This window comes from Oryctolagus cuniculus, chromosome 20 (assembly GCF_964237555.1).
Source record: "Oryctolagus cuniculus chromosome 20, mOryCun1.1, whole genome shotgun sequence".
NCBI lineage: Eukaryota > Metazoa > Chordata > Mammalia > Lagomorpha > Leporidae > Oryctolagus > Oryctolagus cuniculus.
This window is the reverse complement of record NC_091451.1, coordinates 3,473,878-3,499,425: the sequence shown is the minus strand read 5'-3', so window position 1 is coordinate 3,499,425 and position 25,548 is coordinate 3,473,878. Positions and strand designations below refer to the sequence as shown.

Here is a 25,548-nt window from a genome sequence, read left to right as displayed (position 1 = left end):
TATCCCTCAATATAAGATTTTTAACAACATTGCACTGGTCCATTTTGGTGTAAAAGCATAAATTCTTACATATATAGAACTTCCTCTCATTTTTCTTTGTAAAATACCTCTAAGCTGGAAAATATGACATAAACCAGAGATATATTAAGTGACCGTTTCTCGTTCAACCTCAGGGACCACTGAGGTCAAGCAATGTTACAATGAAGCACAATTATTTTCTTGCATACATTTAAATTATAGTTTTTTATTTCAAATACACCATAAAGTTTATAATAATATGGCTCTGATCACCAATCTTCACTTTGGCAAGATTTATTTATAAAGTTACAAAGCGATTATTTTTTAAGGAAGTGATTTTTGAGTCCAAAAGGAAGAAATACCTTTATCTCCAGTGTATTCAAATTATCACAAAACATGCTAGCCTGGCATCATCATGTATGAGATGTTTATGAACTAGTTACTGGCCACAGCCAAGGAGGCATGTTAAAATGTTTTTATGATTTAATTATTTATTTGAAAGGCAGAGCTACAGAGAGGCAGAGGTAGAGAAAGAGAGAGAGGGAAAGGTCTTCCATCTGCTGGTTCACTTTCAAATGGGCACAATGGCCAGAGTTGAGCTGATCTGAAGCCTGGAGCCAGGAGATTTTTCCAGGTCTCTCATGGGGGTACAGGGACTAAGGACTTGGGTCATCTTCCATTTCTTTCCCAGGCCATAGTAGAGAGCTGGCTCGGAAGCTGAGCAGCCGGGACTTGAACCACTGACCATGTGAGATGCCAGCACTGCAGGTGATGGCTTTATCTGTTACACCAAATAGCCAGCCCAAAATGTTTAAACTTTTTGGGACAGTGTTATGGTATAGTGGGTTAAGCCTCTGCCTGCAGCACAAGCGTGCCATACAGGTGCCGTTTTGTGTACCAGTTGCTCCTCTTTGAATCTAGCTCTCTGTTTATGGCCTAGGAAAGCAGTGGAAGACAGATCAAATGCTTGAACCTCTGTATCCATGTGGGAGACTCCGAAAAACCTCCTGACTCATAGCTTTGGATCTAACTCCAGCCACTGTGGTCATTTGGGGAGTGAAGCAGCGAGTGGAAGACCTCTCTCTCTCTTTGGTTTGGTTCCATTATATGAGATTGCTTTAGCTATTCAGAGTCTCTTGTATCTCCATATGAATTTTAGCATGATTTTTTTCAAGCTCTGAGAAGAATTTCATGTATAAGCAAATGCACACACCACACACACACACACACACAGGTACAATTTTAAAGATAGGATTTGGGAAGAATAGGACCCTTAAAGCCCTGTTAATGTCATTAGGAGGAGATGCGCTTCCTCCAGGCATCAGTTCCAGAGATTCTCCCTCTGAGGGTTTTCATACAAGGTTTGAAGTTTCCTGGGGGTAAGATTTTGATTCACCCAGTGAGCCTTAGAGCCATAATGCATAGCCAGCTGGGACAAATGGGCCCAACCTCTTGGTCATATGTCTGTTTGGATAAATGGTTATCAGCCGGCTCCATGGAGTCAGCCTTGGGTGGAGTCAGAAATCATCTCTGGGTTCCAAGCCTCTTTTCACTCCAGGGTTATCATCAAGGAATCCATGAACTGGGATGGGAAGAGAAGGATTCATGTTGTGTTTTCCCAGCACTGGTGAGCTTACTCTTTATTTCCTCCTATGGGCTGTTCTCATAGGACTGAAACCACAAAAAATCGAGGCAGGATTGTTGGACAGACAAAACGCAGGGAACTCAGCTATGCCTGGAAATCCCCACTTAGTGTAGCAACCTGAGGGTGAGGAGACATAGGGCACAACTGGTTAGTGCTGAGGCTGAGTATAGCAAAAGGGACTGGTGATGCTTGGGAGACCCCAGGACGGGAAACCTTATAGTGCATCACAGCTCAGCATGAGCTATCTTTTGAAGTTAAGGGTAGATCCGGGCCAACTTATTTCTGCAGTGTGATTTGTTTTCCTTCCAGGTGCATATCGGATACTAAGGAGAGAGGAAGTCTGCTTATAGCACAGCAACGTGGCCACTTGGTTTGGCAACTGGAAGATCTCACTGTCCTGTGATCTCAGGGCAGGATGGAACATGGCTTACTCTCACCTGATTCTCAGCATAATCCTTTGAAGAAAAGGTGGCTGCCTCCATTTGATAAATGAGAGAACTGAGGCACAGGAAAGTAGATAACTGGCAAGCTGGCAGAGCCTGGATTTGAACTGTGGCTCACTGATGGCTCTTTCCTTGCATGTAACAGTTACATGCAAGATGCAGAACACTACTGTCTTTTCCTTCTCCCTATTTTCAATACCTGTGTAGTATTCCCCATCAAGGATTAATCCCAGTTCACCTACACATGCTTCTATGGGTGTACTTGTACTACCCTTTTCTCAAAAGCTTTTCAAAAAAATATTAGGGATAGTAATGGGCCGATGACAAGTACTTGGAGGACAAGGAGAATCTAAGATATTTGCTATGCCTTGAAAATTCATGGGGAGAGCTTCTATGCCAACAGTGGGCAATAGACCTGCATTGGCAGAGATTTTTGAGTCTCTTGGATGTGATGAAGTTGTGTCATCCAGGGAAGATGTAGAACAAAGGGAGAGATTCCTTCTGTAGACATCTATATCAGCTTATTGAGACAAGAAACTGCCAAGTTGCCATCTCCAAGGTCAATGTGTTTGACGGGCTTACATTTGTTCCCTGGGATCACAAAGCAGGTATGAGTAGCTGTCACATTGAGGTAGTAATGTGGTACCTGCTTTCTAGGGTGCAATTATCAGGAAGCTGGAAACAGGAATAGAGCCAGCACTCCAACATGTGGTCAAGGCATCTCACAAGGATTCTGAGAACAGCTGATTTGAAATACTCTTGAGCTAGGGGTGTTCACTCTTCCAGATCCTCTATCAGCAAGTACAACATTAGGGAGAGAGTTCTCAAAGCAGAAGGCTTGAGTACATTTGACGGGTAAAGTAAGACTTCTCTGAGAAAGTGCCGTTGAGCTAAGTCTGACCAAGGGATGATGAAGTTTAGAGATGGAAGTGATGACATCATTATTCCAAGCAGTGGAACACATGTCCAAAGGCTTATTGTTGGCAGTGGATCAAATGAAGACCTACAATCTTGAATGGGAGAAAAAGGACAGCACTAGTAATCTTGGGAAGTGACCAGCCTAAAACATCAGCCATACTAGCATCTCTGTGCCAGCATCCTTGCCCAATCCTCTTGCCCAGGCAGCAAGAGGATACTCAGAACATTGTAATAATTAGCAACGAGTACTTTCAGCACAGACATCTGCAAGGTTGGAGCTCCAATTCTGCATCCCAGGGACTTTGGAGGACAGTACCAGCAGAGCTTTGCTTTTGACATTTGCAGTAACAAGAGATGTACAAAGTCAGAGTGGGAAGGGGCAAATAGCTGATACTAGGTAGAATCTCAGAAGGACAATTTGGGAACACACCAGAAACATTGGGTGTGCTTGGGGATCCCAGAACTATAAAAAGAACTGACTACAGAGTCAGAGAAATACTGCTTGTGACTATTCTACCCATAAACTGGAAATCTGGGGAACACAGGTGTTATGCAACTTCAACCTACCAGCTGAAAACCCACACCTGACTCCTCCCTTCTATCAGGACTGGTTTGTTTGCCTTCAAAACACAATATTCCAGGACCTGCTTTGTTCCTTGTCCAAGTGAGAAAGGCACTCAGTGTTTGTTGCTCTACTTCTGGCACTGCACATTAACTTGGAATCACCTACACGCTGGGGCCGCTCATCCTTCTTTCCATATGGCTCCTTATTTGCTCTCATTGATAAGGGTAGTGATTCCATAAGCTTCATGGTGGTCACCAATGATGCCGATCATGCTTTTCTGTCTTTTGCTCATTGAAGATGTGTGGTGGGATTATTCTTCTGATCTCTGTATGGCAGGTTGAGACTGTGAATCCTGTGCTGGCCAATGAGCTATAAATAAAAATGATATGTTATAGCAGACAAAAACGGAAACAAAACACACAATAACTTATGGGATGTTACACAAACTGTACTGAATGCGAAGTCTATGGCAATGAGTACCTACATAAAAAAGAAAAATCTCAAATAGACAATGGAACATTACAAATAAAGGATACAGAAAAAAGAACAGAAAATTAGCCAATTTAGAAAAGATTTAACAAAATCAGAGAAACCTAAAAATAGAATAAAAATACAAACGATTAACAATACTAAAGGCTGCTTTAAATATACCTAAAGGCAGAGGTCCAGAGAAAGACAAAGAACAGAGATGTTCCAACAATAAATTTATTTTCTAAAAGTTCATAAATATCAGGGCTGAGCAGGCCAAAACCAGGAGTCAGTAACTCATCCAGGCCCTCCATGTGAGTGGTAGAGAACCAAGTAGCTGATTCATCACCTGCTGCTCCCTAGGATGCAGTTCTCAGGAAGCTGGAAACAGGAATACAGCCTGCACTCCAACACCTGATGAAGGCTTCTCAAATGGCATTTAATTGCTCAACAAAATACTTGCTCCAACGTTTTTCTTCAAAAAGATATACAGAATTATTGAATCCTTAGTCTACACTAACAAAGAAAAGAGTATGAAAATTTGAAAAGAAAATCATAAGTGACAATGGAGATATTAAAAATGATACCACAGGAATACAAAAATCTTAAGACCAAGAATGAGTACACTAACAAATTTGATTATCTAGGAGAAATGGATGAAACCATAGAAACATGCAACCTAACAAAACATGATCAGGAAGAAACAGAAAATAGGAACAGAATATTCATCAGCCAAGAGATTCAACAAGTAATAAAATAATATAAATTAGATAAATCCAGAATTTGCACACTTTGCTATAAGATTCCACCAAATACTTAAATAACAATTCCAAAATTTTGCTAAGTTCATTTTATAAGACATTCTCCTGACACAAAGGCCTAGCAAGGAGTTCCAGCAGAAGAGGAAGGGAACTTACTGCTCTAGTCCAGGAGAAGGTAGTTTTAAAAAAAGTGGAGAAAGTGGAGTCTCAGGGAAGAGTTAGGGAAAAAACGGCAGAGGAAACTCTGCCAAAATTAGAGGGACATGGTGGACCTATGTGGAGGGCATAGGCACCCACAGCTTCGGACACCAACAGCCGAGAGCCTATGTACCAGCACTGGAAAATGAGGTGAGACCAGGTCAGAGCAGCATAAACCACTGGTGAAAAAGCTGCAGGAAGAGCTTAGAGGGAAACCCTGTGAGGGAAAGTGTTCCAGCTAAACTGCAGGAGAAAAAAAGGACAGGATGGACACATTTCTCTCTCTCCAATCACTTTACAAAGGCATACTGTAACAAGCCAATACATTGGGTGCCATTTTGGATATATGTAACAGCTGCACCAGTTTGTGTCTGTACCTGGCAACCAGCCTAGTGGAGACTCCTGATTCTGATGGGGAAGACTAACAGGGGGCTAGGAGCATGTGTCTATGCGAAGCTTCTGAATTGTGGCTGTAAAAAAAACTGAGGGTGTGTGGGAGGACTTATGGTGTGGCTGGGACTTTGAGCAGTCTCACTGGGAAACTCCGCAAGCTCAGGGGTTCATGGTTTCCTGGTGAGAGACATTGCTGGAGAATCTGAACTTATATAGAGGACTGCACAGGTCCTTTGTGTGGTCCTTGGGACAGAGTGGGTGAATTTTATACCCACTGGGACAAAGAAGATGAATATTATACCCATAGGGGCTAGCACTCAGGCTCTGGTCTCCATTGAGTAGGACTCAGCTGAGCAGAATATACCTCCTTTCAGAGAGAGAGAGAGAGAGAGAGAAATTGATTTACCATGCCAAACCTGGGTATGTCACCTTAGGCATGCCCTTAACCATAGAGAATTGAACAGAGCTCTCTGGGGCACACAAGCCTCTAGAGATTCACTGAAAGCAGACATTCCACTTATCTACAGAGTCATAATACAATGATAAATGCCATAAAAAATAGAAGACATGGAAGAACCCAAAGGTTATTTCCACAAATGTTGAAAAACAAATGCACCAATCCAAGAAACAAGAATAAGGAAGACAGCATGATGCCCCCAAAAGACCATGACACTTCAATACTAGGTTGTGAAAATAAGGAGATAGAAGAAATGTAAGAAATGGAACTCAAAAAATTGATCATAAGATTACGTAGAAGTAATCAAAAGCAAACACATGAACTACTGAATCAGTGCAGGATATGAAAGAATTTCTCCCATGAAATTGAGGTCTTAAAGAGGAATCATGATGAAATGAATAATTGAATAGAACAGATAAAAATGCAGTGGAGAGCCTTAAAAACAGAATCAGTGAAACAGAAGAGAGAATGTTGTACTTAGAAGACAAAGAACAGGAAAGTATACAGTCAAACCAAAGACAAGAAGAAGAAATTAGAAAACTAAAAAACACGGTTGGCAATCTACAGGTTACTATAAAAAATATCCAACATATGAGTTCTAGGATTTCCTGAATGCATGGAGTGAGAGAAAGAATTAGAAGGCCTTTTTAGTGAAATAATAGCAAGAACAATCCCAGTTTTGGCAAAAGAAAGGGATATCAAAGTACAAGAAACACGTAGATATGTCCAGAAAAGATTCTCATTATGACACATTGTAATCAAGCTCACCACAGTGGAACATAAAGATTCTAAAATGTGCACATGAGATGTGTCAGATTACTTTCAGAGGATCTTCAATTAGACTCACAGTGGACTTCTCATCAGATATGCTACAAGCTAGGAGAGAATGGCGAGATATAGTCCAAGTCTTAAGAAAAAAAAAAAAAAAACTGTCATCCCAGATCATTATACCCTGCAAAGCTCTCATTTGTGAATGAAGGTGAAATAAAGACCTTCCATAACAGAAATAAATTGGAAGAATTTTTCACCATCCTTCCAGCCCTGCAAAATATGCTTAAAGATGCCTGAAGATAACCCTACCATTCGACCTAGCCATCCCACTCCTTGGAATTTACCCAAAGGAATTTAAATTGGCAAACAAAAAAGCGGTCTGCACCCTAATGTTTATTGCAGCTCAATTCACAATAGCTGAGACCTGGAAGCAACCTAAATGCCCATCAACGGTAGACTGGATAAAGAAATTATGGGATATGTACTCTTTAGAATACTATACCGCAGTAAGAAACTACAAAATCCAGTCATTTGCAACAAAATGGAGGAATCTGGAACACATCATGCTGAGTGAATTAAGCCAGTCCCAAAGGGACAAATACCATATGTTCTCCCTGATCGGTGACAACTGACTGAACACCAAAAAGGAAACCTGTTGAAGTGAAATGGACACTATGGGAAATGGTGACTTGATCAGCGTAGCCCTGACTGTTAATGAACAACTTAATACATTATCCCTCTTAGTAGTTTTTTTGTCTGTTCTACTTAATATGACTGGTTTAATTCTATAATTAATACACAGTTATTCTTAAGTATTGAAAATTAACTGAAATCTGATCCCTGTTAAACATAAGAGTGGGAATAAGAGAGGGAAGAGATGTATAATTTGGGACATGCTCAAGCTGACTTGCCCCAAATGGTAGAGTTAGAAACATACCAGGGGATTCCAATTCAATCCCATCAAGGTGGCATGTACCAATGCCATCTCACTAGTCCAAGTGATCAATGTTCAGTTCACAATTGATCATAATGAAAGGACTAAGAGTCAAAGGGAGCACATAAACAAGTCTAGTACCTGCTAACGCTAACCGATAGAATAAATAAAGGGGAGAGTGATCCAACATGGGAAGTGAGATACTCAGCAGACTCATAGAATGGCAGATGTCCTAAATAGCACTCTGGCCTCAGAATCAGCCCTAAAGGCATTCAGATCTGGCTGAAAAGCCCATGAGAGTATTTCAGGCATGGAAAGCCAAGACACTCTGGCAAAAGATCTCTGTGAGTGAGATCCCAGTGGAAAGAACAGGTCATCAAAGAAGGAGGTACCTTTCTCTGAAGGGAGGAGAGAACCTCCACTTTGACTATGACCTTGTCTAAACAAGATAAGAGTCGGAGAACTCAGAGGGCTTCCATAGCCTTGGAAACTCATGACTGGAGCATAGGGAGATTACTGATGCCATAGACAGGAGTGTCAATTGGTAAAGTCAACAACAGGAGTCACTGTGCACTTACTCCTCATGTAGGATCTCTGTCCTTAATGTGCTGTGCATTGAGATTTAATGCTATAACGAGTACTCAAACAATATATTTCACTTTGTGTTTCTATGGGGGTGCAAACTGTTGAAATCTTTACTTAATGCATACTAAACTGATCTTCTGTAAAAAAAAAAAAAAAGAAATTATCAATTCCCAACTTGACTCTCACTGGGATTAAACATGACAATAGGTCTGCTCTGATTTCATCATCATTTAAAAAAATCATCTATTATTTTTCACTTTATGTTTCTGTGTGGGAGCAAACTGTTGAAATCCTTACTTAATGTATACTAAGCTGATCTTCTGTATATTAAGATAATCGAAAATGAATCTTGATGTGAATGGAAGGGGAGAGGGAGTGGGAAAGGGGCGGGTTGTGGGTGGGAGGGACGGTATGGGGGGAAGCCATTGTAATCCATAAGTCATACTTTGGAAATTTATATTCATTAAATAAAAGTTAAAAAAAAACTAAAAAAAATGCTTAAAGATGTATTGCACACAGAAACATGATCACCAATACAAAAGAAGGTAAGGGAAGAAAATCTCTCAGCAAAAGATCAAAGGAAGTTCAAAGTATAAATTAGGAATATTTTTTGGAAAAATGGCAGGGCAAAATCATTACCTATCAATTGTCACCTTGAATGTAAATGTCCTCAACTGCTCAGTTAAAAGACACAGACTTGCTGAATGGATTAAACACAAAACCTATCTATTTGCTGCCTAAAGAAACACATCTCACCAACAAAGATGCATGCTGATTGAAAGTGAAAGGATGGAAAAAGATATTCCATGCCAACAGAAACCAAAAAACGGGCTGGTGTAACCATCTTTTTTTGTTTGTTTATTTCTTTTTTTAAACTTTTATTTCATAAATTTTGAAAATGCAATTTTTGAATTATAGTGGCTTTTCCTCCCATAACCACCCTCCCATCCACAGCCATCCCATCTCGCACTCCCTCTCCCATCTCATTCTTCATCAAGATTCATTTTCAATTTTCTTTATATACAGAAGATCAACTTGGTACATACTACAATTTCAACAGTTTGCACCCACACAAACACACAAAGTATAAAGTACTGTTTGAGTAGTAATTTTACCATTAATTATCATAGTACAACGCATTAAGGACAGAGATCCTACATGGGGAGCAAATGTACAGTGACTCCCATTGTTAATTTAACCATTGACACTCTTATTTATGACACCAGTAATCACCCGAGGCTCTTGTCATGAGCTGCCAAGGCTATGAAAGCCTCTTTTTTTCCCCACTTTTATTTAATAAATATAAATTTCAAAATACAGCTTTTGGATTATAGCAGCTTTCTCCCATATAACCTTCCTCGTACCCACAACCATCCCATCTCCCACTCACTCTCTCATCCCATTCTTCATCAAGATTCATTTTCAATTATCTTTATATACAGAAGATCAACTTAGTATATACTAAGTAATAATTTCAACAGACTGCACCCACACAGACACACAAAGTATAGAGTACTGTATGAGTAGTAGTTTTACCATTATTCGCATATTACAACACATTAAGGACAGAGATCCTACATGGGGAGTAAGTGCACAGTGATGCCTATTGTTGATTTAACAATTGACACTCTTTATGACAAAAGTCATGAGCTGCAAAGGCTATGGAAGCCTCTTAACTCCACAAACTTCAATATTATTTAGACATGGAAATAGTCAAAGTGGAAGTTCTCTCCTCCAGAGAAAGGCACCTCCTTCTATGATGGCCCCTTCTTTCTGCTGGGATCTCACTTGCAGAGATCTTTCATTTAGGTCATTTTTTTTTTTTTTTGCCAGAGTGTCTTGGCTTTCCATGCCTGAAATACTCTCATGGGCTTTTTAGCCACATCCAAATGTCTTAAGGGCTGATTCTGAAGCCAGAGTGGTGTGGAACAAAAAACTAGTAAAAGCAATAAAATAACAAGTTGTTCCTCCATAGTCAGGACAAGGGCTGATCAATTCATTGTTTCTTCTAGTGTCCATTTCACTTCAACAGGTTTCCTTTTAGGTGCTGTTAGTTGTCACTGATCATGGAGAACATATGATATTTTTCACTTTGGGACTGTCTTATTTCACTCAGCATGATGTTTTCCAGATTCCTTCATTTTGTTCACAGTCCCTATCAGTTCATACATCTTTCTCCTGGTTCTTTCTTGCTTTCTCCATGTTTAACGTTAACCTATTGGGCATTTGTAGGATATTTAACTAATTTTTTGAAATGTAATTATAATTTATTGGCTCTAAAAATGTTTGTTTTAGTGATTTGAAAGGCAGAGTTCCAGAGCAAGGGAGAAAGATGGAGAGAGAAAGCTTCCATCTGAAGTTTCAATTCCTAAATGGCCACAAAACCTGGGCTTGTCCAGGACAAAGCCAGGAGACAGCAGCTTCTTCCTTATCTCCCAAGAGGGTTCAGGGACCCAAGCACTTGTGGCATCCTCTGCTGTTTTCCAGATGCATTAACAGTGAGCTGAATCACTTGCATATATCTACAAAGTATCCAGCGTAGTGAGTAGCATCACTATATGGATAAAAGCCAAGTGGCTAGCCTTGGCAGCTCATGACAAGAGCCTAGGGTGATTACTGATGCCATAAACAAGAGTGTCAATTTGTTAAGTAAACAACAGGAGTCACTGTGCACTTACTCCTCATGTAGGATCTTTGTCCTTAGTGTGCTGTACATTGAGATTTAATGCTATAACTAGTACTCAAACAGTATTTTTCACTTTATGTTTCTGTGTGGGAGCAAAGTGTTGAAATCTTTACTTAATGTATGCTAAACTGATCTTCTGTATATAAAGAGAAATGAAAATGAATCATGATATGAATGGAAGGGGAGAGGGAGTGGGAAAGGGGAGGTGTGGGGAGCAACTCGGACTAGACTGTTACTGGAATTAAGACTTATTCTATGCATCTGCTCTCCCACAATATGGCGCTGAGAAGGGAGTAACAACTTCTTCGCAGCTGCCTCTCGCCAACTTGAGTGATGACCTGCAGGAGCTGATCCTGCTCCTGATTGCAGGAGAGCAGCGTACTCGGCGTGTGGGTAGCAGAGTTAGGATTGGTGGAAGAGGACTATAAAGGAGGAGACAACATGCACCAGGAACATCTAAGGGGAACACCTGAGGAACATCTGAGCAGCCCCCGAGAGAGCCGGCCGGCGGTGTGCCGCTCCCCCGCGGAAGTGGGGAAAGTGGCTAGGGGGAACCGCCCTTCCACGGAGGTGGAAGGGTCAGTAGCCAACCCGGGAAGAACCAGCAGCAAACCCGGGAAGGGCTGAGCAGACAAAAGAACAGCGCAGGGTCCTGTGTCGTTCCTCCACGAAGATGGGGAGCGACATAATGGTGCCGTGACTCGGATATGAAGCCTAGGCAGGGTTTAGTGTCGTTCCTCCACGAAGAGGGGGAGCGACATAATGGTGCCGTGACTCGGATATGAAGCCTAGGCAGGGTCCTGTGTCATTCCTTCGCGAAGAGGGGGAGCGACATAATGGTGCCGTGACTCGGATATGAAGCCTAGGCAGGGTCCTGTGTCGTTCCTCCGCGAAGAGGGGGAGCGACATAATGGTGCCGTGACTCGGATAGGAAACCCAGGCAGGGTTTAGTGTCGTTCCTCCATGAAGAGGGGGAGCGACAGGGAGGGTTGCGGGTGGGAGGGACGTTATCGGGGGGAAGCCATTGTAATCCATAAGCTGTACTTTGGAAATTTATATTCATTAAATAAAAGTTAAAAAATGTGTTACAATTTTCAAATTAAAACCTAGAGAAGAATATGCAAATCCTTTTGAAACTTGAAATCTGCAAGTGTCTTGTAACATAAACAATATAGTGGATGGTGTTTTAGTATCAACCTGGAAAAAAAACTCTCACCATTGTATGGCGGTGACAAATACTAGTGCTAAAATACAAATAATTTAAAAGGTTTTCCCAGAGTTGCTGCCATAGTGTGGTCCTCAGTTGTTTTTAGAGGCTGTGCTTGTTTTATAAATAAAACTGGGAGTGTGGAGACTGTAATGTAGATCCTTAAGTAATTCTCCAAATATTTCTCTCAGATAATCTGTACACGCAGGTTGTACTACAACTGTCCAGGTAGTATATTCAGGAGAATATTGCATTGCTTTTTTGTAATTTAAAAAACTAATAGTCTTAGTTTAGTATTTCAAAAATTAACCAGTAACTGAATTTCTAGCCAATTTAAGACCATTTTCTAGCCTTTGCACATGAATGTTCTCTTGTGTATTTTAAATTTTTATACATTTATTTGAGAGGAAGAGAGAGAGGTTGACCAATTGAGAGAGACAGACATATACAGGGAGTTCTCATCTACTCTTTCACTCCCCAAAGGCCCAGGGCAGTTAGGGCTTGATGACATCTGAAGCCAGGAGCCAGGCATGTTGCCCAAGCCTCTCATAGTAGGGGCACATGCTGCTAGACTACAATAAACTCCATAATCTAGAAGGTATCACAGCCAGAATAGGAAATCAAACAAAAGCACTCTAATGTGGGACTAAGACAAGCAGAAATGTGACTACTATGTTAGGTGCTTGTCCCCATTTTTAATTTTTTGCCATTTTTGCAACTACTGCCCATGATTTTCTCCTGGTAATTCTTTTTGTTTGCTTCTGACAGGAACTCACTGGTGTTTTCCTAATTCCATGAAATCCTCTACTACCTTCATTATATGACCCATCCTAATGCTCCATGTGGTCTTCCATCAATGCCACCCCCTAAGTCACCATGAATGATTTAGCCTTCTGTTTCTGTCAAGTGTAGGCCTCTTACCAAGCCTCCAAACAACATTTTCAACTTTCTACTGAATCACTCGTTGTAGAGATCCAAATGATACTTCAAGCTCTACAAATGCAAAATGACAGCCCTACCCCAGTTTCTTCCATTATCGTCATGTGTGGGATTGCTGACAACCAGCCTCATTCCAAGCCACAAGAAATGGGATTTTCCTGGACTCCTGCTTCTTTCTAAAGCCTGTTTTGACCTGGTGTCCAATCCAGTTAATTCTGTTTTGTTTAATGTTGTTCAGATGCCCACATGCAAGGTTTAAAAAAGGAAGGCTTTCACTACTCAAAGGAAAATATAGTAATATTTTTTGTTCCAAGCAAATGTTGTTCTTGGCAAAAGCTATGGGTTTTTTTAGCTCAGTGATGAGACTGATTTTGTTTTCCATGGTGCTAATAGTCAGAAGATATGATAACAGCTATGGGAGTGAGAGTAAATATTTAAGAGAAAATGGTATTGAAGGCCATCACTGTGGCGTAATGGGTAAAGCCACTGTCTGCATTGCCAATTTTCCATATGTGCAACAATTCCAGGCCTGGCTTGTCCACTTCTTATCCAGCTCTCTGCCATGGCCTGGGAAAGCAGTAGAAGAGGTCCAAGTCCTTGGGTCCCTGACCCCCATGGGAGACCAGGAAGAACCTCCTGGCTCCTGGCTTCTGGCTTCAGATCAGCACAGCTCTGGCTATTGTGGCCAACTGGGAAGTGAACCAGTGGATGAAAGACTTCTCTCTGTTTCTCTCTCTAAGCCGCTGCCTCTCTGTAACTCTGCCTTTCAAATAAATAAATAAATCTTAAAAAAATATGTAGTGGTTTTCACGTGAATAAGAGTCAAGAGAAAGATCCACAAAGAATAAAGTGTGGGGAGCAGCTCGGACTAGACTAGGTTACTGGAATTAAGACTTATTCTATGCATCTGCTCTCCCACAATATGGCGCTGGGAGAGAAGAAAACAGCTTTTACACAGCTGCCTCCAGTTCAACCAATAAACTGTAGGACTTGCTCCTGATTGGAGGAGAGCAGCGTACTCGGCGTGTGGGCAGCCGAGTTGGGATTGGCAGAGGAGGACTATAAAGGAGGAGAGAGACGGCATGCACCAGGAACATCTAAGGGGAACATCTGAGGGAACACCTGTGCAGCCCCCAAGAGAGCCGGCCGGTGGTGTGCCGCTCCCCTGCGGAAGTGGGGAATGTGGCCAGGGGGAACTGCCCTTCCACGGAGGTGGAAGGGATAGTAGCCAACCCGGGAAGAACCAGCAGCAAACCCGGGGAGGGCCGAGCAGACGAAAGAACAGCGCAGGGTCTTGTGTCGTTCCTCCACGAAGACGGGGAGCGACATAAAGGATGTGGATTGTATCTATAATTTTTTTAACACAAGCTATTATTTGTTTAAAAATCATTTCAGAGAGAGAGAGAGAGAGAGAGAGAGAAACTTCCATTCATAGGTTCACTCCTCAGTGGCTGCAATGGACAGGGCTGAGCCAGGACAGATCCTAAAGCCAGGGGTCATCATCCAGGTCTCCCATGTGGGTGCAGGGACCCAAACACTTGGGCTTTTCTCAGCAGCTCTCTCAAGTACGTTAGCAGAGATCTATATCAAAAGTGGAGCAGCCAGGACAAGGACCAGAACCCATATGGGAAGCAGGCATCCTAGGTAGCAATTTAACCTGCTATGCCACAGTGCCAGCCCTAAAATTATGGTTTTCCAAACCAAAAATGACTTTTCATGATTTCAGACTTTTAATTCTAGTATTCTTCAACTCACTTCTGCATGTATGTGGGACAATGGATATATATGTTCATCATAACTATGACCATGTATTAGAACAATAGTCATTAAAATCAAAGCTTTTACTGTTTTATATGGGTATATAGACTAAAATGTAAAACTTAAACCATTTTGAGTGAACAGTTAATTGGCCTCAACTACATCACATTGCTTTGCAACCATCACCACAATCCCCCTAAAGAATTTCTTATATTCCCCACAGGAAGTTTTATATCCATCAGTCACTAATTTCCTGTTCTCCACCACATGCCCTACCAATAAATGGCCTACTTTCTACCTCTAGGAATTTATCTATGTTACTGCCTCATATAAGTCAAGTCATACAATATTTGTTTTCTTCTTATTGGCTTATTTAATGTAGCATAATGTTTGTCAGGTTCATTTATGTGGAACGTTTGCCCACATTTTCTCTTTAAAGCTCAATATTGTTTTTACCATGAGATAAGATAGTATTTCATAAAACTTTCTCACTTCAGTCTTGGTGAAAGACACAACTGCAAACTAAAGGCAAGTTCCTTGCTATCCTCCAAGCCACTCACAGAAGGCAGCTTCCCTTCATGAAACCAGAAATTCACTCCACTGGCCAATCATTAACAGAGATGTCAGAGTCAGGGAATTCTTGGTGGAATCAGTTATTGCTAGAAAACCTTTGCTTACACAGTGAAAGACAGGCATAGGGGCTGCTGTCTTTAGGGCACATCTCACACATCCTTGGACATTGCTCTGCAGGGATGCCTACTGTATCCTATAAGAAGAGGTGCACATTCCCCCAAGAATTGGTCTGCAATCATTTTATCCCATTCAGTAGAGCATTGTGGAGTAGGGCCGAATAGTTTTGGATTGGATATTCTCCTGCCAGGAAGAGTCCTGTGATGGGTGTGAAGCATGGAATTGAGAGTCCACAAATGATTGGCTGAGCCATTAAATCATAGTCTCTGCCATATGATCCCATAGCAATGTAGGAATAGGAGCCCCAGATTCAGGCACTTTCTTTGATTTTATTATTTCCATCTACATTTATTTGTGTCTGTCCTGATTAAGGAGCCATTAAGCATTTTAAATCGATGTCTTTGACAAAATTTGGGGATTCTTTTAAATTTGTTTAAACATATATTTTTGTTTCAGTCTTTCTTTTTTATTTCACAAACCCCAATTTCATGTATGAAGGTTCTTCAAAAGTTTTTAAAAGAAAGTAGAAAAAATAGAAAAAAAGAGAAACTTATATTGGTGCATTTTTTCAAATTTCATGCATACAAGCATTCTCCAAAAATGGTTGTTATCAAAAGATCTTAATGGCTTTCAACTTTTTTACATAAATATGTAATTATCTGTTAATTCCACAAACTTTTGAATTGCATTTTAATACCAGATTGATTTTTAAATCACCCCATGTGCTTTTTACTGTGCCCATTTTTATTTTATAAAGATAAGATAAAAACTATTAGTTTGCTTTATGTCTTAGGCTGTTTTCATTTGCTATAAGATACCACAGATTATTCATTTGTAAAGAAAACAAATTTATTTTTTATAATCTGGAGGCCAGGAAGCCCAAAATCAAGAGACTAAGCTAAAGTAGGTTATCTAACCACATCTTAATATTGTATAATGTGAAAAAGCAGGAAAGAAAATTCATAGTCTTGGGGCTGGCACTGTGGCACAGGCAGTTAATGCAGGAATGCAAAGTTGTCTTTATACTTAAAGGCAATGAGTGCAAATGAATTTTATTAGTAGAGTAAAGTCAAAATTAGCAAGGAACAAAATCAGAAGCAGAACAACCAGGATTCAAACTTGGCATTCACTGTGGGATGTGGGGTTACAAGCAGCAACTTAATCTACACCACATCCCTGGTCCCAATAGATTTCTTTTAACACTTCATTTATTCAGAAGACAAGGTTACATTCTTAGCAAGGAAACTTCAGAAAGAGACCTGGAAACATCATCCAAATATTTTCACTGCTGTCTGTGCTACTGGCCTCACTGCCTCGAGGTGAAGGGGAAGATCATCAAATCATCCTTCTGCTTTACACAGGCTATGCCCCTCGGACCTTGTCTGACTTGAGGAAAAAATTGTAGATCTCTGCTGTATGGTTTTAGAACTCCAACTTCCTCATTGAAGATTCAAGTGAGAATGATGCCTGCCTGAGAATATGCAGTTAACTCTAGATGAAATTCCTGTACTTGAACATGGGTTAGCTATGATAGAACTCTGAGTATGAAGGCTAATTGATTCTGTTGAGAATATGATACATTAACTCAAGTGTATGCATTCATGTCACTCTGAAAAAGATTACAAAGATTTCGGAAGTTTGAAATTAGATAGCCTAGAAATTGACTTATCTAAATAACAAATAACAAATATACGTGTATCTATCCAGAAAAATTAATTTGAAATTCATTTGACTGTGAATCATACAGAAAGGAACACAGCAATTTCCCATAGATCATATGAGATTTCATTGTGGGAATCATTTTAAACATCATACCAATGTGTATTCTAAACACTCTCTATCTTGTGATTAGCATTTCAAGCTTATTACACCACAGTCACAGCCCTACTCTGGTGTTTTAGAATGGTGACAGCTTGTTCATGATTAACATCTTCCAGGGTCTCTTCCATTTAACAGTTATATCTGATTAGCTTTAACTGGCTGTCACCTGCAGCTGCCTCCTAAAAACAATAAACATTGTAATTTTACTTATTGTGAAGCAGTTTACATTAAATTAATAGTAAAGCTCTAAAAATACACTAAAAGTCAAAAGACTCACCCATATGAAAAATGTCGAAACACATTTGATAAAACCTAACATTCAGAAAAACCTGGAAAGGACCTGCCTCAATATGAAACAGAGCACACATGATTACCCTGCAGCCAACATCATACTCAGTGGTGTGAGCATTTACCAGATGGCATGGTTTCTCGTAACATCAGAAACTGGCAATGAGGTCCACCCTTGTTTCCATACAATATTCTACTGGTGAGACAGTGGTTACAGGGCTGCCAAGAGCTTCAGGGCTAAGGTGAAGTCTCTGTGTGCACAGTCTCTACAGATTGCCTGGAGTGCCAGCAGGCAGCCCATCTCTCACCCAACAGGGTTCATGCAAAACAGGGAAGATCTATCCCAGTGTCAGACTCAGGACCATGGATTCTAGAGTTAACCACCATTACAACCACGTCTCCCTACAGCTAGTTCTACCACACTCATCAGCTCCACCTCCTCTTTTCAAGACACTTGGTTTCATATACTATTTCTCAGGTTTGGAGGTATCAGGCTTTTCTTCTTTACAGAGTGGCAGAGGCTGACTCCTCAACCTGGGATCTCAGCAGCAGAGCCTGGATACAATTGTGACATTTTGTCACCAGAGCACCTGATTGAAGAGTTTGCATGCACAATGTCACAGTACTTTAGTCAATCTGTATCTTCCATAGTACGAGATCAGAGAGTGTAGTATGGGTTGTGACGTGGGATTTGCAATATGGGTGTTATGAAGGGAGAAATTTGGTCCCAGATCTGAAGCACACTCTTCCAGCTCCACAACATTCCCAGCAACTATGAATGCCTCAGCTCAATGTTTTTACAGGGATCCACCAGTGAACTGGAGTTTGCAATAACCTGCTTCAAGCTAGTTAGCATTTACTGAATATATGTTGACTCCTGGACCTTCATTCTTCTTAATATTCTCCAACCACTTTTCTGTTTGGTCATTTATTTTATATCAATATTTATGAATGCTTAAATATTACATACTTTAATCTTTTGATTCATTTCACTTACACATTTGTTTCCTAGTCTTCCTTTTCTATTTAGTATTTTCTCTTTGTTTTTGCTGGTATTATATATTGGTCTTCTACCCATCAGTCTTGGTACATGCACATATCAGTTGCAACTGGGATTAGCTTGGATTATGTCTGTATATAATGCCATCCACATATATTGACAGTTGTATGACTATAAAGCTGATTTTATGCCTTATATTTCTTTATTATTTTATTTCTATGAGTATAGACCCAATAAATATCAAAGTGAGATGGTGAGAGGAGGCAGCCTTGTCTAGGTTGCTAACCTGCTGTACCACAGTTTCAACCACATGCAATTTTTTAAATATGTATTTTACAATGTAAAAGTTGTTATAGTTGGACATTATAAATATATTTAGTTACAGAGTTTTTTAAAAATCAAAGTTTATTTGAAAGACAAAATGACAGAGAAGGGGAGTTGGGAGTCAAGGAAAGACATTTTTTATCCATTGATTTACTCCTCATGGACACAACGTCCAACACACCAAAGCTAGGAGCCAGGAAATTCATCTGGGTTTCACATATGGGTGGCAGGGGCCGAACTACTTGGCTGTCTTCTACTAGATTCCCAGGTGCAGTAGCAGGGATCTGAATCAGAAGCAGAACAGCTGGGACTCAATCGGGTGCTCCTTTGGGATGCTGGTATTGCAGGGGACAGCTTAACATCCAATGCTACATTAATAGCTCTTAATTTTATATATTTAACATATGAAATGCACACTAAAAACTGGGTAGTACAGTAACTTTTATGTTACATGTATTGTATCACAAAATAAATTAAAAAAATTTAAAAAATTGCCCTTCATTTAAAAACCATATTTTTTTAAGAGTTGAATGTTGCCTACCATCAACCAATCTGAAGTCAAGTGTACATATTTTCTTTTAATATATATAAACAGCACACTCTTTCAATGAATATTTATTTAATGCCACTTTGTACCTGGAATTCTCTTAGGTGCTGGGGATACATCAGTTGGCAAACTATGCAGCTGGCATTCTAGTGGGGGATGACAATGAACAAGGGAATTTCCACGTGAGATGATAGTACAATGAGGAAGATAAACCAGAAAAGAGGGAGATAAGGAAGGGTTGGAAGAGGTTATGAGTTTACCTAGGGTGGCCAGAGAGGGTTACAACCCAAAATGCAGTATTTGGGAAGCAGCTGAATGCAGTGAGAAAGAGCTTACCTGTAGAAGGACAATATTAATTCAAAAACCTAAGAGATCTTTTATTAAGACAAAAAAACAGAACAATTGAAAATAATGGCCTTTAAAATCAAATGTAAGGATTGACATCAAGGCTATGAGTTCTGTTTTGTAGTATGACATAGAAATAACAATCACAAGTAGGAAAAAATAAGAGCCAATGTCCTCAGAAATCACATTGGAGATAAACGTTCTTTCAAGGGAAACTCCAGGTCAGAGTGTCAACAGAGTTTTTAAACTCCCAGCCTTCCTTACTGTCCAAGCCTGTGTCTTCATCTCTCTCACTGGAAGAAGTTCAGCTGGGGCTGGTGTCATAGCATGGTGAGAAAGCTGTCATCCGCAATGCCATATCTAATGTTGCAGTGCCATTTTGAGGCCTGGCAGCTCTGACCCTCATCCAGCTCCCTACTAATTGGCCTTGCAACACAGTGGAAGATGTTCCAGGTACTTGGACCCCTGCCACAATTGTAGGAGACCAAATGATGTTCCAGACTTCTGACACTGGTCTGGCTCATCCTTGGCTGTTTTAGCCATTTGGTGAGTGAATTAGAGGCTGAAGATACAAGTTCATTCAGTCATTAGCTGTCTCCTTCTTTCACTCACTTTGCCTTTCAAATAAATAAATGGAATTTTAAAATAAAACTCATCTAGTTACATCTTCCTGTTAAATTAACAATAGGAGTCACTGTGAACTTACTCCCCATGTAGGATCTCTGTCCTTAATGTGTTGTACTATGTGAATTAATGGTACAACTGGTACTCAAACAGTACTTTATACTTTGTGTTTCTGTGTGGGTGCAAACTGTTGAAATCTTTACTTACTATATACTAAATTGATCTTCTGTATATAAAGATAATTGAAAATGAATCTTGATGAAGAATGTGATGGGAGAGGGAGTGGGAGATGGGATGGTTGCAGGTGGGAGGGAGGTTATGGGGGAAAAAACCGCTGTAATCAAAGAGTTGTACTTTGGAAATTTATATTTATTAAATAAAATTTAAAAAAATAAAACTCATCTAAATAAATGAAGACAGTTTCTCTTCTGTGATTTAAATTGTTATTATTGTATTTTGTTTCTGACCTTAGTATAATGATTACATGCCACTTTTTTATTTTTTGCAGGGAATTTATTTATTGAGGATTAATGTTAACACTTCTAATTTAAATATTCCCTTATGAGTTTTGTCACTATCTTGGTCAAAGGACATAATGGAAAATATTGCACAGAAATCAAGCATGGAAACAATAATCAACAAAATATCTAGTAACAAGTATATACTTTACATTTAAACAATAACAAAATAATTTGAAACATATCTCTGATTTGAAAGTCTTAAAATGTTCTCTTGTATTTTATTTCAGGATTTTTTGTCTTTGTTTCTGCTTTTTTTTACAGTTTGTCATTGTAAAAAGAGTTCAAATGGCCTCTAAAATTACTACCTTAAAATTGTTGGCTTTATGTAACAGAGGTATAATTTGAATTCACATTAGAGCTTTCTAAAATGGCAACAGTACAGGCATATGATTTTCTCCAGTATCCAGAACCTGTTCTGGCTCTCCCTTGGCTAAGGAATACCAATCTAGACAGCTTCCTAATGCTGCCACAATGCCCTAAAATGCTTTGACAAAAGTTGCACATGCCGCTTTCATTTAAGTGTGCACAATGATGAATTCCAAAGCAAATATACCAAGATTTTCAAATGTGTTTTATCTCGAATAATGGGAATTTGAAGAATTATTATTCTTTATCCTTTCTTCATTTTATGCATTTTCATAGTTAACATTAAATCCATTAAAATGAATAGTTATATTATTAAAATAAAGTTTGTTTAAATCACTTGAAGTTCATGCACCCTACATACTTTATACAAGAATAATCATGCCTTTATTCAACTGAAAATATGATTATATATCAATTTTTGGTTAGAGAACAGAGAGAAAGAGAGCTCACCACCTCCTCCAAAATTGTTCTACAAATAGTATAAAGAAATATATATGTATTATTTTTCCCATGAGATTTGAAACCAACATTTTTGATAGAATAAAGGGACTGATTAGTTCAGTCCAAAATAACAATTGAGCCTTAGAGTTATAGACGTGTTACATTTGAAATCCATGTCTGGAAAACAAAATTTCTTTTCTGTTTCATTCGTGCCTAACAATGTAGAATAAAACATGTTTGAGGAGAACACTGATAAAGTGTATTCAAGTATTAGCATTGATTAAAAGGGATGTGAATATCATAGAGAAACAAATGTCTGTTTACCTTTAGAATGTCTTGAACATAGTCCAGTGTTGTGGCACAGTGAGCTGAACCACCAAGCACAATGCTAGCATCCCATATGAGCACTGCTTGGAGTCCTAGCCACACCATTTTCAAACCAGCTCTCTGCAAATGTGTCTGAGAAAGTATTGGAAGATAGACTAAGTACTTCTTTCCTTGCCACTCATGCTGGAGACCCAAATGAAGTTCTTGGTTCCTAAATGTAGTCTTTCCCAACCCTGCTCATAGTAGTCATTAGAGAAGTAAACCAGTAGATGAAAGGTATTTCTGTCTCTTTCAATCATTCTCTGTAACATGGTCATTCAAATAAATACATATTTTTAAACAGTCTAGAAAAATTTGCACAGGTTGTTTCTGTGTTGAAGTTCATACAATCTCATCTCGTCTGGAATGTAGGAATGATTATGCTGGAGGATTAAGAAATGGTGCCATATTAAACCAGATTTTCAAGGAGGACTTCTACTCTCTATGAGATCAATTTATTGCTCATTTTCTCATTTATATTTCTCTTTCATATTCTAAATCACACTACTCTACTTTCTGAGATACTTTTAGTGCTCTAGGGTACATTGGACACTATTATTTTTGTCCCTGAAAATGTGAAATTTTGCAGATAAAATTGCCATAATCAGACCTGAAAGTGAATAAAGCGTATACAGTTTAGAACTCCATTAGAGTTAAACCTAAATAGACGTCTGGTCTGTGATTCAGTTTGTTGAGAAAGAGAGCATAATGTCTACTGCAACATGCTTAGCTTGAGGTCTTCCTGATGGTCTATGGGAATCAGGGAAAGGTAGCACTACATTTGCCATTCCTTTCTGCATTCTGACACTGCACACTCTCTTTCAGCAAGGTGTTCCAAACTAAAATCTCTTGCCATTCATTTAGTCTGCCCAAATTGTAATCAAAGTTGATATCTGTGATTTTAATGTCACACATCATAGTTCAAAATCCAGACTTTTAATTTCAGACAATTTAAGTAGAATTTGAACATTTTTCTCTTTCTGTGGAAGTTAGTAAAATGAAGTAAGTGGAACATTGTGAATATAGAAGAGGTTAAAAGGCTTAAGAAAAGGAATACACAGGTAAAGAGAAGGAAATGGTAGAAAATAACAAGAGAACAAATCTTTCCTCATCATTGAATAAATTATAGGTACTAAATAATTTCATGAATATTTCATATGTTTTATTGCATTTCTGCTTGTGATATTTTAATGTAAACATTTTCATTGAATCTTAAATTATGTATTTTGAAGTATGTACCAGAGGACTGGAGATCTTTGTGTTTCTTTCAAATAAAGAAATAATAAAAACTAAATATTATTCTCACTTCATTGTCATAATCTTACTTTCACAAATAATACTGTCTTTCATATAGCACAGTAATTCTTTCAATGGGATATTTGATACTATATTTATTTCTAAAATAGTATAATATTTTGTAGAATTTTGTATCACTGTGCTTTTATGAACATATTCTTCATATATTTTTGAAATATTTATTTTATTTATTTGAAAGCACAAAGAGACAAATAGATCTTCGATTGAGTGGCTCACTCTCTCTATGATTGAAAATGCTGGGGCTTGGCAAGGCCAAAGCTTGAATCCTGGATCTCCACCCAGATCCCCTACATGAGTTGTAGGGGCCCAAGCACTTGCGATGTCTTCCTCTGCCTCCAAGGCACATTAGAGCAGAGCTGGATAGGAAGTGCAGAAGTTGAGACTCGAATGGCCACTCTGATGTTGGATGCCCATGTCATAGATAGTATCTTAATTCATTGTGCCATGATGCCAGCCTCCCATAGAAGAAATCAAAAGGAAAATAAGAAAAATTCTAGAAATGAGTTAATATAAGAACATATCATTCCAAAACTTAGGGAAAAGTACAAAAGCAATGATCAGAGAAAAGTTACTAGCAGTTTGTGCTGAAATGAAGAAATTCAAAAGGCTTCAACAAATGATCTAACAATGCAACTCATCAGGAGGACTTAAAAACAGGAACAAACAAAAACCACAATTAGTAGAAGTAAAAAATAATAAAAAATAGAGAATAAACAAAATTTAACCAAAACATGAGACAAAGAATCAACATAACAAAGAGCTGTTTTTTAACAATGATGAAATTTATACAAAATTATCCCAACTAAGTAAAAAACATGGAAAATATCCAAAATAATAAAATCAGAGATGAAAAAACAGATACTACAATGGATTCCACAGAATAAAAAGAATTGTGAGGAAATCAGTTTTACACACATCTACATACCAACAGATTGGCTTAGAAAATCTATTCATTGAAGTAACAGAATATTTATCTAATTTGGTAAAAAAATAAATAGATGCAGACATCCCATTATCGGAAGCATATACAACATCAATTAGACATGTTCACAGAATCATTAACATAACATATTATATTCAAACGTCCACAAATTAAGCCAAGGACTGATGTTGTTGTACAGCAGGTAAAGCCACAGCCTGCAATGCAGGCATCCCGTATGATTGTTGGTTCATGTCCTGGCTTTTCCACTTCCAATCCAATTCCCTGCTAATGGCCTACACAAAGCAGCCAAAGAAGGATGGATTTGTTGAGCCCCTGTCACAAATATAAAAGACCCAGAAGAAATTCCTGGCCATAGTATCTCTCTCTCTCTCTCTCTCTTCTCTCTCACTCTCTCTTCTCTCTCTCCTGCCATCTCTATAAATCATTTTAAAAATGTAAAAGAAAAAGCATAGATCCTAAAATGTGCGAGAGATGTCACATTACCTTTAAAAGACCTCCAATAGGATTCACAGCAGATTTCTGAACAGAAACCCTATAGGCTGTCAGAATGGAAAGGTACATTTCAAGTTCTTAATGAAAAAAATTGGCAGCCTACAATAATGTGCTCAGTGAAGCAGACACGTTTATAAATAGAGGTGAAATAAAGACATTCCAAAACAATTAGAAATTGAAAGAATGTGTCAGCACTGTGCCAATCTTACAAATGTTACTTAAGGATATACTACACAGAAATAGAGAAAGATAAAAAGCATGGTTAAAGAATGTGAAAACAGAAAGTGTCCTAGTAATAGTATGAAAGAGATCCAAAACAAACAATAAGAATATTTAGAGAGAAATGCCAACACCAAGTCATTACTTATCAATAATATTTTTCAATGTAAATGGAATACAATCTCCAATTGAAAAAAGACACATTCTGGTTGGCTGGATTAAAAAAAAAAAAAAAACTTTTATATGGTGCCTAAAATCAACACACCTCAGCAACAACAATACACAAAGACTGAATGGAAATTTAAAAATTCCTTGAAAGAAAGAAGACAAGTCTAGTACCTGCTAACACTAACCGATAGAATAAATAAAGGGGAGAGTGATCCAACATGGGAAGTGAGATACTCAGCAGACTCATAGAATGCCAGATGTCCTAAATAGCACTCTGTCCTCAGAATCAGCCCTAAAGGCATTCAGATCTGGCTGAAAAGCCCATGAGAG

General features: G+C 38.9%; 1 long non-coding RNA gene across 3 annotated transcripts in view; it reads right to left on the bottom strand.

Annotated features, from left to right (window-relative positions):
- LOC138847300 (uncharacterized) overlaps positions 1-25,548 on the bottom strand; it is a 74,203-nt gene that overhangs the window by 7,779 nt on the left and 40,876 nt on the right. The window contains exon 2 of one of the 3 annotated variants that reach the window (XR_011385059.1): positions 2,101-3,958. This is a non-coding gene — a long non-coding RNA (uncharacterized lncRNA). The remainder of the gene's footprint in view (positions 1-2,100; positions 3,959-25,548) is intronic. The other 2 variants (XR_011385058.1, XR_011385060.1) reach the window with 2 other exon arrangements.